At 48.4% G+C, this 14,596-nt stretch overlaps 1 protein-coding gene across 3 annotated transcripts in view; it reads right to left on the bottom strand.

The window, feature by feature from the left end:
* Positions 1-14,596, bottom strand: part of LRRC20 (leucine rich repeat containing 20) — a 49,760-nt gene that overhangs the window by 17,496 nt on the left and 17,668 nt on the right. The window lies entirely within an intron of this gene.

The raw sequence follows: 14,596 nt of genomic DNA, 5'->3' as shown, positions 1-14,596 counted from the left end.
TGGAATCGGTTTCCGAGGGGGGTATAGGTTTACCAACCCTTTGAGGAACCTGGTAACCATAGGGTGGGCGAACACCGTGTGCCCTCCCTCCTCATGTCTGAACGCCGAGATGGCGGCCAGGTGGACCTTTAACGAGGATAGCGAGAGTCCTGCTCTCTTGAGGTCCAGTAAATACTCTAGAATTGTAGGTATAGGCACCGAAAGGGGGGCCAGCTGCTTGGTAGAACACCAAGCCATGAAGCGAGTCCATTTTTGTTTGTAGGTTTTCCTAGTGGAAGTCCTCCTGCTACTTTCTAGGACTTGCTGTACTTCCACTGTGCATGTGCTCTCTAGGGAGCTGAGCCATGGATTAGCCACGCTTGCAGTCGCAGGCTTTGGGGGTGCGGATGCACTATGGACCCCTGGGCTTGCGTGAGCAGGTCCGGCGCCACCGGAAGAGGCATCGGTGGGCGGTCCGACAGGCGCAGGAGTAGGGGGAACCATGGTTGGCGATCCCATGTTGGGACTATCAGGATCATCCGAGCCTTGTCTCTCCTGGCTTTTTGCAGAACCTTGTGGATCAGCACTGCGGGGGGAAACGCGTAAAGCAGGGGGCCTCCCCACGGGATCGCGAACGCGTCCCCCAGGGACCCCCGGCCCAGCCCTGCTCTGGAGGAGAATCGTGGGCACTGTTTGTTGTGCTGAGTGGCAAACAGATCTATTTGGGGAAACCCCCATGCGTGGAAAATAGGCCGTAGTAGATCGGGACGGATCTGCCACTCGTGGGTGAGCGCAAAACGTCTGCTCAACTGGTCTGCCTTCACGTTGTGCGTGCCCGGCAAGTAGGAGGCTCTCAGGATTATATCGTGGGCGATGCACCAGTTCCATAGGCGGATTGCTTCCGCGCATAAGGTACGGGATCGAGCTCCTCCTTGCCTGTTTATGTAAAACATGGTGGAGGTATTGTCTGTACTGATCCCGACGACTTTGCCTTGTATACGGTCTCGAAAGTGTTTGCAGGCGTTGAACACTGCTCTGAGCTCTAAAACATTGATATGCAGAGACTGTTCCGTGGGCGACCACAGTCCTTGAGCCACCTCTTCGCCCATGTGCGCTCCCCACCCTATGAGGGAGGCATCCGTAGTGAGGAAAACCGATATTTGCGGCTGATGGAAGGGTACCCCTGTTAGCAAGTTCCCGGGGTTTACCCACCATTGCAGGGATTCGCGCACCCCAGGTGGGGGCGACACCACCCTGTGAACGGTGTGTACTGCCGGCTTGTATACACTTGCCAGCCAATGTTGCATGCCGCGCATGTGCAACCTGGCGTTCTGTACCACAAACGTAGCCGCTGCCATGTGGCCCAGCAGCTGCAAGCACGTCAAGACCGGCACCGTAGGGCTGAAGGTGATGACCTGCACGAGGGAACCGATGGCTCGAAAGCGAGCCTCTGGAAGGTATACTCTCGCCGAGACTGAGTTTATGCGAGCCCCTATGAACTCTATGTCCTGTGAGGGGTCTATCTTTGATTTTGCCATATTGATAACCAGGCCAAGTGCGGAGAACGTGTTTGCTGTGACGCGTATCATGCGGAGAACCTCCCTTTTCGAGGTCCCTTTGAGCAGGCAGTCGTCCAGATACGGGAAAATAAACACCCCCTGTCTGTGCAGGTAGGCTGACACCACTGCCAAGGTCTTGGTGAAGACTCTGGGGGCCGAGGAAAGGCCAAACGGCAGGACCTTGTATTGGAAGTGTTCGTTGCCCACCATGAACCGGAGAAAACGTCGGTGAGCCGGATGAATGGTTATGTGGAAGTACGCGTCTTGTAGATCGAGGGCTGCGAACCAGTCTCCATCGTCCAGTGCTGTAAGGATGGAGGCAATAGTGATCATCCGAAAACGTTGCTTGCGCAGATACCTGTTGAGGCCACGAAGGTCTAAGATGGGCCTCCAGCCTCCTGTTTTTTTCTCCGTCAGGAAATACCGAGAGTAGAACCCTTTCCCTTGCAGTTGCTCCGGCACCTTTTCCACCGCCCCTATGAACTCTAGGTGGGCCACCTCCTGCCTGAGCCTGGCTACATGGGAGGCCTCCTGGGGGTGGGGCTTGGGCGGGGGTCGCGGCGGCGGGAGCGACTGGAAGGGGATGGCGTACCCCGTGGCTATGATCTCCAGCACCCATTTGTCTGTGGTGATCCTTTGCCACTGGTCGTAGAATGGTCGGAGGCGATGGTGAAAAAGTCGTTTCGGATGATCTTGTGCAATGGTGGTGATGGCGCAGCCCTGGATTTGTATGTCAAACTTGTGGCCTTTGGCCCCGCCCCGAGGACGTACGGCCCTGTTGTGAGCGTCGCCTGGGGGTTCTGTACTGCTGGTGCTGCTGATGCCGCCCTTGCTCGTAACCCCTGTGATACTGGGGGCGCTGTTGCTGGTATTGGTACCGCCTTTGCTGTGGGTAGTACCTTTTCTTTGAGTATGGAGGGGTGTAAATCCCCAGGGTCCTGAGTGTGGCTCTTGAGTCTTTACTGGAATGAAGGACCGAGTCAGTTGATTCAGCAAACAGCTTCTGCAAGTCGAAGGGAAGGTCGATTATCTTCGCCTGCAGATCTCTCGGTATGCCCGAGGTCTGGAGCCAGGACTCCCGTCGCATCACCACTGCAGTTGCTGTGGAACGTGCTGCCGTGTCCGCAACGTCCAAAGCAATCTGAACTTCCATCCTCGCAGCCGCGTAGCCCTCTTGCACTATGGCCTTGAGGACCGGCTTTTTGTCCTCTGGAAGCGAGTCCATGAGGGAAGTTAATCTGGCATAGTTGTCGAAATTATGGTTCGCCAAGTGCGCTGCATAATTTGCCATTCGCAAGGTTAAAGTGGAGGAGGAGTAGACCTTTCTGCCGAACAGCTCTAGCTTCTTGGCATCTCTGTCCATTCCCCCTGTTTTAAATTGAGATGTTTTTAATCTTTGCTGCGAGGACTCCACCACCAAGGAGTTTGGCTGGGGGTGGCTAAACAAGAACTCCATGCCCTTCGCCGGCACGAAGTATTTCTTATCCGCTCTCTTTTGGACAGGCGGAATAGTTGCCGGGGTCTGCCATATGGTAGTGGCGGACTCCAAGATCGCTTCATCAAGCGGGATTGCTACTCTGGAGGAGGCCGGGGAGCTCAAATTTTTAAGGAGCTTATGATGTTTCTCTTGCACTTGTGCTGTCTGGATGCCTTGCGTGAAAGCTACCCTCTTAAACAGCTCCTGAAACTGTTTGAGATCGTCCTTGGGATGGACGTCCCCTAAGGCCGTGGCCTCATCCGGGGAGGAAAACGAGGAACCGCTGGGGTACATTTCTTTGGACCCTTCCGGTTCTTGATGGTGATGGTGCGCCCTCTCGCTGGAGGTTTGCGAGGGAAAATCTCGTGGGTCCACGGCCAGCCCCCCCTGGGATGCTTGAGTCTCCGTCCCCGATCGCGATTGCCCTCGGGGGTACGAGGTAATATGTGGGGATCTCCCCCTGGTAGATTGCCGATGGTGTCCATGCCCCGCGTGGAAGGGACGACCATGGTAGTATAGGCACTGTTCCTGGGAAGGTGACCTTGACCATTCCCTTTGCACGTACCCTGTGTGTCTGGGAGAGGGGGATTGTGGAGACACTGGAGAGAGCGATTTTGCATAATAGTCCAGCGATTCAAATCCCAGGAAGGGCGAGGGGGGTGCCAGCCATGGGGAGGCTGATTGCAGGAAAGGAGAAGGGGGCTCCGGGTAGGCTAGGGGGGGCCCCTGCCTTCTGGTTGGAGTCTGCAACATGAGCGGAGGGCTGTGAGAGAAGAGCTCCACAGCCCTGTCTGGAGAGGGGCTGCAATGCCTCCTCTTGTGTGCAGCCTTCCCCCTCCCTTGAGGAGGTAACTCCGCCCCCTGATGGGCGGGGGATCCCGGCCCCGTCGGCACCGTGCTAGGCACGCTCGAGGGCGGTGCCACACGTGCGGAGTCCTTGTGCGCCTGCAGGCTACGTGCCTGCGCTCCCTGCACCGCCGGTTCCCCGGGGATCGGTGCCGCTGTCTGCGGTGCCGCTGGTACCGGCGCTTGCTTAGCCGCCGCCCTGCCTGCGGTGCGGGGCGGCTGGCTGATCATCGGAGGCTGAGCCGCTTCCACGTGGCTCTCCGTGCCGCCGCCGATCAGCTGTTGCTGCGGCTGGGGGCTGCTCGCTCCTCCCGTCCCGCTCACTGTTACTGCCGGCAGGGATCGGGTTGGAGAAACTTTCCTCCGTTTTTGCGCAGATGGAGTGAGGGAGGCAGCTTTCCTTCTAAGGGCCCCGGAGGGTCCCTCCTGCTGCGGCCGCTCCGGCACGTCTGGCTGGAGGGCCTTGTCAAGAAGCAGCAGTTTAATTCTCATCTCCCTGTCTCTCCGTGCTCTGGTCGTTAACTTTGCACAGAAGGCGCATTTTTGTGCCACATGGGACTCCCCCAGGCACCTTATGCATAGACTGTGCCCATCGGACACTGGCATCGCCTCTCGGCAGGACTCACATTTTTTAAAGCCTGAGGCGGACATTGTTGGTGAGTCTTTGAGTTTGCTTGTGGGTACTTAGCACTTCTTTGTGCTGTTTCCCCGTCCGATGGCCTGCCTCCGCAGGAGGGCTGATGGCCCTAGCTCCCGGCCTCCGGCGCTGGTTACTGGGACTGGCTTGAGCTGTCCCTCCGTAGCTTGTTTGTTTTTTTTTTTTTTTTTTTTTTTTTTTTTTTTTGCAAAATAACAACCGGTTACTTATGGTATCCTAAGAACTGAAAAACTTTAAAGAGAAAAACAAATAAAGTCGTTGAATACGCTATGTGGCTTTAGCCTAGTCGGATTCCGTCTGCAGCCGACGGCGGTTGAGAGGAACTGGCGGGGACCGGATCGCGCACATGGCCAGGAGCGCGCCAGGGAGCGGCGCGTACCGGCGCATGCGCGGTCCGGCAGAAACTGCTTGGAAGATCCGATCTGCGGCGCCGGCCAAGCCGTCACCTATGGTGGAGCACCCACGGGGACACTCGAAGAAGAAGTTTCTGCTTCCACACTCCTTACACCATGTTACCTTTGAAGCAGATGTCTGGATAATTAAATGTGTCATTACTTCAGGTTTCTAGGTACAGTTTGGATAAACATCTGCAAAAGATGGTCAGGAAGGTTTTCTTGGTCCTGTCTCAATGCAGAGGTGCTATACTTGATGACTTCTCAAGCTTCCTTCCAGCCCTTAATTTCTACAATTCTATGAAATTCTCTAGCACTGTGCCCAGGCTACAGATAAGTTGCTTAGGTAGTGAGTCTTCCACCATTTTCCTTCAGAGATCATTCCACAGACTAAATGGCATCATCATCAAAATGTTGTTCCTGATGTTCAGACTAAAACATCCTTATTTTAATTTAATTCCATTTCTTCTCCCTATTTCCCCTTGGACTACTCTACACAATATTCTTCTTCCTCCACTTAAAACAGTATTACCTCCCCACACTCCATGAAGTGTGTTGGTTACGAGCTATGTGTTTGGCTCCATAAATTTACTCCCATGTGCCCCTTAACTGTCCTCTAAAGGACTGGGTCACACTGGGGTGATTAACACCCAGGAGCATATGGATTTTGAGCTCTCTAGCACACAGGCTGAGGGTTCACTCCTCTTCGGAGAGTACTGAAAGATTGTTCTTCTATGAGCGGTGAACTCTACTGGACAGTTCACAGGGTCACCCCTGCATTGCCCAAGATGCAGGCCCAGCACTCACTCCACCCCTCCCACAAATCCTGCCCCTGCTCTGCCCCCACCCCACCCACTGTAGGTGGGGAGGGGGACAAGGGAGAGCAGCTGCCCACCGCGCACCAGCCCTGCCCCACCTGTGTTGCAGCACAGCATAAGAACAGCCATATTGGGTCAAATCATAGGCCCATCAAGCCCAGTATCCTGTCTTCCGACAGTGGCCAATGCCAGGTGCCCCAGAGGGAATGAACAGAACAGGTAATCAGCAAGTGTTCAACTCCCTGTTGCCCATTTCCAGCCTCTTGCAAACAGAGGCTAGGGATACTCTCCATGCCCACCCTGGCTAATGGCCACTGATGGACCTGTCCCCATGAATTTATCTAGTTCTTTTTTAAACTTTACTATAGTCTTGGCCTTCACAACATTCTCCAGTAAGGAGTTCCACAGGTTAACTGTGTGTTATGTGAAAGAATATTTCCTAGTCTTTGTTTTAAACCTGCTGCCTATTAATTTCATTTGGTGACCCCTATTTCTTGTGTTATGAGAAGGAGTAGATAATTCCTCTTCTATTTTCTCCCCACCAGTCATGATTTTATATACCTCTATTGTACCCCCCCTTAATTGTCTTTTTCCAAACTAAAAAGTCCCAGTCTCATTAATCTCTCCTCAGCCTGGGGCCTGAGGTGCTGGGCGCTGCCGAACCCCTGTGAGAGGGTGGCCAGATGGGTGGCTGGAGCCAGAGAACCAGCCCATCTCCACCGTGTGGCAGCACAGGCTGGGGTCTGCCAATGGGAGCTGCTTAACCCCAGCGGAGATGGGTGGCTGGAGCACTGGGAATCAGCCCCATGGACCACGGCCCCCGCCCCCTTTTTGCAGTGCAGGTGGCCAGAGCACAGGGAGGCAGCACACACCAGGGCCTGAGCTGCTGGGAGCATGGAGTGGACTGTGATGGTGGAGATGATGCTCCAGGGTCTGGGCTGCTGAGGACTTTGGGGTGAGGAGCTCTGCTACAGGGCAGACCTGAGATGGCAAAGGGATCCTCTCGGTTATCCGTAATATTTGAATATCCGGCAACCTCACAGTCCCAAGGCTGTTGGATATGGAAGAGTTTACTGTACTTGTTTCTATGACAACCTGTTCTTCTCCTTTAAAAAGGAATCTCTTTTCTCTCTGGTATTTCTCCTATTTGTGCTCAGATCCTCTTTCTGCCTCTCCTCATATTTTATGCCATTTTAAGCAATTCCAGGCTTCACCATTAACCCATTTTGAGCCATTTCACTGTTTTGTTAGGTTCCATGTGATGAAGATTGTGCCACCTTCTACAATAAGATCTTCATGCACATATATCCCTCAGGCCTGTACACCAGTATGTAGGAGGTTGTAACACCAAAGGGCTGAGCTGGGGGAGTTTACTCCTTGGTGGGCAAACGTGCACATGGAAATCAAGAAGGATGTCAATTTCCCTTTCAAGTGCTTAGTTTGGTTAGCCACCTCAACTGAGCTGGGGTTCTCTTGCCTAACAGCAGTGTAAACAATGCGCTCGAATTTAACTTGGGTGGAATTCATTCCTATGCAGAAGATCTGTGCACATTTATGTCCTCAGAATAGTTCTTCTGTGGAATTAGAGTGGGACATCAGTGATGCACACGGTTTGTGCTATAGAGGGATGAATGTTACCCATTCTGTGTGAATAATCCTTGTTTATTTCACTTTGCTTCCTGGCTCACGTAAGATGAGCTGTTAGAAGCTAGAAAAGCATCAGTACATCATAGAAAACTTGCTTTGGTGCTGATCCAGTTCCTATTAAAGTCAACAGAGAGAGAGAGGGAGTGAGATTGATTGATTGACATCAGCAGAAGTCTGATCCAACCTTTGACTCTAATTCCTATCCACTCTTAGTGAGTCAAATAGTTTTACCATCCTACTTCCTAAACATTCTTTGTATCTTTTGGGATCTTGACTCCAGAATGTGAGATATTCTTGTCTACAATTATTTGGATGAGTTACCATACTTCATATGATCTCAGTGTAATTTTGCTATAAAATGCACAAAGTTTCACACAAATAATCTGAGTGTCCAAAAGCTCTCAAGCACCTATTTTCTCTACCGATCATCCTCTTCAATGTGCTTAAGGACAAGAAGATCAATACTGCATTAAATTGTGATCTGAGTAAATTATTGTATATGACAGGTCCAGAATATTTTTATAATATGGGTATCTTTCATCTGACACTTCTGTTGAACAACCTGTGACAAAAAAGGACAGTTCATGAAGAAATTAAACTCAATATAGGTTAGTATTAATTAGAAATAGGGAATTGTAGAAAAATGTAATTATCTATGACTGGCACTAAAAAGAGGATATCTTCCTAGTTGAAAACCGAGGGAAGACAGATACCAAGGAGGGAAAATAGCTTTGTGATTACAGCAGGGTGCTGGAACTTGAGGAGACAGGGGTTCAATTTCCAACTCTGTCACAATTTACCTTCCATAAATCTTAGTATTTCTTTGTCTCAGTGTCTCAGGAGTGCAGTGAGCACACACTTCCTAATATTTGTTACCTGCTCAGGTACTGTAGTGATGCACACACTCCCAATGTTCCTACACAGCAGGACAGCGTGCAAATAGACTATTTAATAATGATGTATGCAGAGGAAAGCTAATTCATAAACTATATTGTAAGAGCTTGTAAAGAATGTATGAAGAGACAAAGGATGGGACCACATACTGTTTAATGAGTCAAAACAGAGTTCCACTGATGTAGAACACTAGGACAAATAATGGATTATAGGAGTGGAAGTGGGGATATAATTGGACGTTTTGAAGAAATGTGAGTCCTCATTTACACTCTAAATTTATCTTAAATCTATAATTGTGAGAGTGTAATTTATTTGGCTGTATTGTTCAGACTAAAGGTATTTTCTACAGGTTAATTTTAATTTAAATTTAGTTTTCTCTTGAGTTTTCTAACTTTTCCTTATTTATTTAAAAGTCCACTGACTATTCAGGGTATAAATCATTTGCAGAGACATGGAAAGTCTTCTGCCCTGTAAGATTAAAAAAAGAGGGTGGCGGTGGGGCTTAAGTGGTAACTGACCTGGAGCTCTTGGTCAGAGCCACCAGGCAAAAGACTGTCCACCAGGAAATGCTGCCATTGACAGGCTCTGGGCAGACAGTAAGGGTGCATGGGGAAAGCTCCCTTTTGACAGATTCTGCAGAATTTAATAGAACATTATAGCCTACAGTAATTTCCTGCAAAACCCTACTGTTGACTCTCTATTAAAATCGTGTAAGGCTTTTTCCACAGGAGAGCAAAGTTTAAAATTCTCTAATAATCTCATTATAAACAAGATCTGTCACAAAATACAACATGCATCTGCAAAAACAATGAGAAGTCCTGTGCACCTTATAGACTAACAGATTTTTCTGAAGCATAAGCTTTCGTGGCCCCACAAAAGCAAAAAATCTGTTAATCTATAAGGTGCCACAGGACTTGTTTTTGCAGATACAGGCTAACACAGCTACCCCTCTGATACTTGTCAACATACACCTGCTCAATTATAGGGCCTGATTCAAAGGCACTGAAAGCAATGGAAGTCTTTACCTGGACTTCAGCAGCTACTTTGGATCAGGCTCATATCTATATCAGTGCACACTGCAGCTGCCATTCATCATTGCAGCAGTTTCCCAGGTGTAAGAAGCTGTCTGGACAGGATTCTGAAGATTTTACCACTGCACTGTTTAACACTATAGTGCTGAATTTGGCCCAGACTGGGTTCCCTTCAGTCAGAAGTATTCACTAGCCACTCCGTTCCTATCTTGTAATTATTTTTTGTTTTCAAGATGAAATATCAATATTGATATTAATCTTACTTCTAAGGCAAACTATATTAGAACAAAACAAAAAGCAGTCAAGTAGCACTTTAAAGACTAGCAAAATAGTTTTTTAGGTGAGCTTTCATGGGACAGACCCACTTCTTCAGACCATAGCCAGATCACAACAGACTCACTATTTAAGGCACAGAGAACCAAAAACAGCAAGCAAAGAGGACAAATCAGAAAAAGATAATCAAGGTGAGCAAATCAGAGAGTGGACGGGTGCGGGGGAAGGTCAAGATTAAGCCAAGTATGCAGACAAGCCCCGATAGTGACTCAGAAATTTCCCGTCCCGGTTTAAACCACGTTAGTGTGCCAAATTTGAATATAAAAGCCAGCTTGGCTGTTTCTATTTGAAGAACAGTGCAAAAGTTCTTTTTCAGTAACACACATTTCCTTGCAACAAACACATCTTCCTTGCAACAAAGCCTGCTGCCAGCTTTGTCCACATATCTTCTCTGGAAATACCACCACTGGACCTAACCAGGTTACTCACAGAATCACGGGCACTTTCTCATGCTCCTCTACTAACATCATATATGCCATCATGTGCCAACAATGCCCAGATGCTTTGTATATTGGACAGACTTCTAACTCCCTTAGACAAAGGGTTAATGGGCACAAAACAGACATCAAAACACTCCAGATCCACAAACCAGTTAGTCAACATTTTAATGGAATGGGGCAGTCTGTTAATGACCTAAAGGTATGTGTGTTACTGAAAAAGGACTTTCGCGCCATTCTTCAAAGAGAAACAGCTGAGCTGGCTTTTATATTCAAATTCAGCACATTAACATGTGGTTTAAACCGGGATGGGAACGTTCTGAGTCACTATAGGGGCTCATCTGCATACTTGGCTTAATCTAATTCTTGACCTCCCCCCACACCGCTCCACTCTCTGATTTGCTCACCTTGATTATCTTTTTCTGATTTGTCCCCCTTGCTTACTGTTTTTGGTTCTCTGTGCCTTAAATAGTGAGTCTGTTGTGGTCTGGCTATGGTCTGAAGAAGTGGGTCTTTCCCACAAAAGCTCACCTAATAAACTATTTTGCTAGTCTTTAAAGTGCTACTTGACTGCTTTTTGTTTTGATAGTGTATAGACTAGCACGGCTTCCTCTCTGTTACTGTATTAGAACAACATTAAGCTATATGAAGTAATAATATAAGGGAAACATGACAGAACTAAAGAAAAAATGGAGAACTAGCAGCAAGTCTTCAACTCTAAGAGGCAAGATCTGGGAGAGCATGAGAGGTGAAAACCCTGAATTGGAATCCAGTCAGAAGACCTCTTCATTCATTTTTCTACTGTCATTGCACGTGCATATGGGGAAAATCATGAGACTGAGGTGAATTTAACAAATAACCTAGTTTTAGCCTTTGTTCAGAAGTGAAACTGCACCACCTACTGGATTTTTACTTCAACTAAATCCAGTCAGTTACATGTTTAACAGACACCAGCATTTCTGACTTGTTTTTACGTTTGTTTTAAATTATTCTAACGGGTAAGTATTCACAAGAAGTAGTTATTCACCTTTCTGCCTGTTACAGGACCTCAAAGAAAGAAATCCATTGACAAATGCCATATCACTGCCTACACCGTGGTTCTTTTCCTGCAATCTCTCTACATGGGAATTCATTTGTAAAGATAAATTTGGGATTAACAGTAACCTGCAAAGCAAAACAAAAAGGATTTGAACTCTTTGCTCGGTTGTTTTAGAGCGGTAGAAAAAGGGATTCTTCCTTGCATTGTTCACTAAAGCAGGAAGTCAAATTTTGTATTGTCTGGAACAGTTTTTAATGATTGGAGCAGTAGTAAAATTGTGACATCACAAGAAGAAAGTGAAAGCTGAGTATATGAGAAGGGAGAGGGTTGACTCTTGTTTTCTTGTTAAAAATCTATTTAATTGCAGTAACTACAATTTTGGAGAAAAAGATCTCACTGTGGGTGGAGAAAATCAGGCATTGCAGCAAATATTTGCAGGGCGGGTCTTGAGGGTGTTTTGCTATATAACTGGTTAAAAGGTTGTCAAGGATAATAGGGTTCTGACATTTAATACAGCTGATACCCAAATATTTTAAAGTCTTCCTACAGAGTCATACATTTTAAGATTAGAAAGGAACAATCCGAGTGTGATAGAATTTTACCCTGCAATTCCTGCATTAAGACCATAATTTTTGGCTAAACTACAGTATATTATTAGAAGGCTGTCCAATTTTGATTTAAAGTGACCAATTCCTTATCAAGTGACAGAGAATGAACCACGTTCCTTGGTAAAATACTCCAATGATGAGTTACTCAATGATAAAAATTTACTGCTTGTTTCTACTCTGAATTTATCAAGCTTGAGCTTCCAGACCTTTTAACCTGTCATGCCTTTTTCTGTGGCAAGAGGAAACTGAGTGGGGTGGAGGGGGGTGGGCGGTGCTTACAGGGGACGCCACTATTACCCGACAGCTACTGGCTAGGGGAAAAGGTTTCCAACACCCAGGCATGCACGAGAGTGCACAGCTACAATGGAATGCATATGAATGAACAGTCGCTCAAAGAAGACCCATCATTACTGCACAAGGTAAATAATTTCCTCCTCCTCTTCTTTGAGCAGTGTCTCCATGGGAGCTCCACTCTGGGTAACTATAGTCACTCTGTAGAGGTGAGTTTGGAGCCCAATGATGATCAGTCGCCAGACCTGCCTGTGCCACTTGCATGGAAGAAGTGATCAAAGAAGAAAGATGATAACACTGTGCAAAAGTGTTGCTCAAAGACCACATGGCCGCCCTGCAAATGTTTGTAAGGAGCACATTTTTGAGGAAGGTGATAGTAGAGGACAAGGCTCTGGTGGACTAGGCAGTAACGGCACCCGGCAGGAAACTCTATGGTGGGGAACGTAACAGGTGTGTGTGCAGGTGGAGATCCACTTGGAGACCGGTTTGAAAAGAAACTGGTCAGCCCCTGGAATGTTCTGTGAAGGGAAGAAAAAGCTGAGAAGATTTACACCAAGGCCTCGTGCAACCAATGGAAAAGGCTAGTGCCTGACGAATGTCCAGGGTATGCCACCCTGCACGCGCAGGATCGGAGCGCGGCTTCAGGAAGAATGCGGGTAAGTAAATGGGTTCATTCAATGGACCAGGGAGGGAACCTTAGAGAGGAACTTGGGATGGGGTCAGAGCGCTACCCCATGCTTGGTAAACACTGTATAGGGAAGTTCAGCCATTAGCATGGCAAACTCCACAACCCTCCTGGCTGACTTGATGGTGACGAGGAATGAGACCTTCACAGACAGATATAGCCAGGGACAAGTTACCCAGGCTTCAAAGGGCAGTCTCATGAGACTGTTTACCACATGGCTGAGGTGCCTCATGGGGACTGGAGGACAGACAGATGGGAGGTGTTCTGGAGGTCTGTAAGGAACCTTTTGGTGATGGGATTAGTGAGGAAAAAACGTACCATACTCTGCATGGGGAAAGGCCACCAGAGCTGCAGCATGTACCTTGACAGTACTCAGTGCCAGACCTGACTCCTGCAGGTGCAGCAAACAGTCGAGTAGGAAAAGGAGGGGCACGATATGAGGAGACATAGGGCAAGCTGCACCAATTCACCCGGAGAATCTCATCCATTTGTAGAGTTAAGACCTCTGAGTGGATTCGCATCTGCGGTTAACTAGAACTTACTTTACCCACTCACAGAATGTATTTTTGTCATCATGGAGCCATGAAGGAGCCATGGGTGGAGGTGTAGCCTAAGCGGATTGGGGTGAATGATGTGACTAAAGTTCTGCGACAGGGAGGAAAGGGATATGGATCTGCAAGAGAGAGCCTGCAAAGATAAGTATACCATGTTTGTCTCGACCATGCCGGTGCTATGAGAACCAGGTGGACTCGGTCCAGTCTGACCTTGATGAGGAGATCATGGATTAAGGGAATGGGGGGAAATGCATAGAGAAGGGGTGCATCCCACTGGATAGAGGAAGTGTCCATGAAAGAGTGCTTTCCCAGACCTGCTCTGGAGCAGTATTGGTGACACTTCCTCTTGACCCAGATCACAAATAGCTCTATGCAAGGCTGGCCCCAGAGGTGAAACATGATTGAGGGCCATAGTATCAATCTCCCACTTGTGGTGGTCACTGAATGTGAGGCTGAGGGTGTCCACAGTCACATTCAGTACTCCAGGAAAGCACGTGGTGACCGATGTGACATGGTATTGAAGACACCAAGTCCAAAGTTTTAGGGTCTCAGCACATAGGAATGGAGACCTGAAACCACCCTACCAGTTGATGTGATACATGCAGGTGGTGTTCTCTGTCAAGGTGTTGATTACCCTGTAGGCTACGTACAGGAGGAAATGCTGGCAAGTGTACCGAACCACCCTGAGCTCCAGTATATTTATGTGAAATGCTTATTTGGTGAAAGATCATTTGCCCTAGACAGTAAGGAATGCCAAGTGGGCATCCCATTCCATATGGGACAAGTTCATGGTAAGGGTAAGGGATGGGGGCAGCTGGTGAAATGGTACCCAGTTAAGGTGTTGCTCGGATCTTCCCACCATTGCTAGGAGGCGAGGTGGAACAGCCACCAATTTGGACAGTGGGTCCCTGGACAGGGCGTAATACATGGCCACCCAAGATTACAGACAACTTATGTGGAGCCTAGCTAGTTTCATGATGAATGTAGTGGCTGCCATGTGCGCCAAGAGATTTAGGCATTCATGAACCATGACGACTGGGGACAAACATACCCGTATGAGGTTGTGAAGGGTCTTGAGCGTGTGGCCACTACAGCGACCCCGCTTGTGGTGGTGTCTATGCAGGCCCCTATCAACTCAAGGACTTGAGAGGGAGCACACGAGCTGAGTAAAAGCTTGGTAGCACTGATCCGGGAGAAACACCCTAATCCGTGAGGCATTGAGAGTGCTGCCCCAATGAACTCTATGTGCTGAGTGGATGTCACCGAGGACTTGGATGGTTTGAGCACCAAGCCCAGCTTGTCAAGAGACCATCTGGTGAAAGCCTCCTGTGACTGCACCTGATCTAAG

This window comes from Carettochelys insculpta, chromosome 7 (assembly GCF_033958435.1).
Source record: "Carettochelys insculpta isolate YL-2023 chromosome 7, ASM3395843v1, whole genome shotgun sequence".
NCBI lineage: Eukaryota > Metazoa > Chordata > Testudines > Carettochelyidae > Carettochelys > Carettochelys insculpta.
This window is presented reverse-complemented; position numbering and strand designations above follow the sequence as displayed.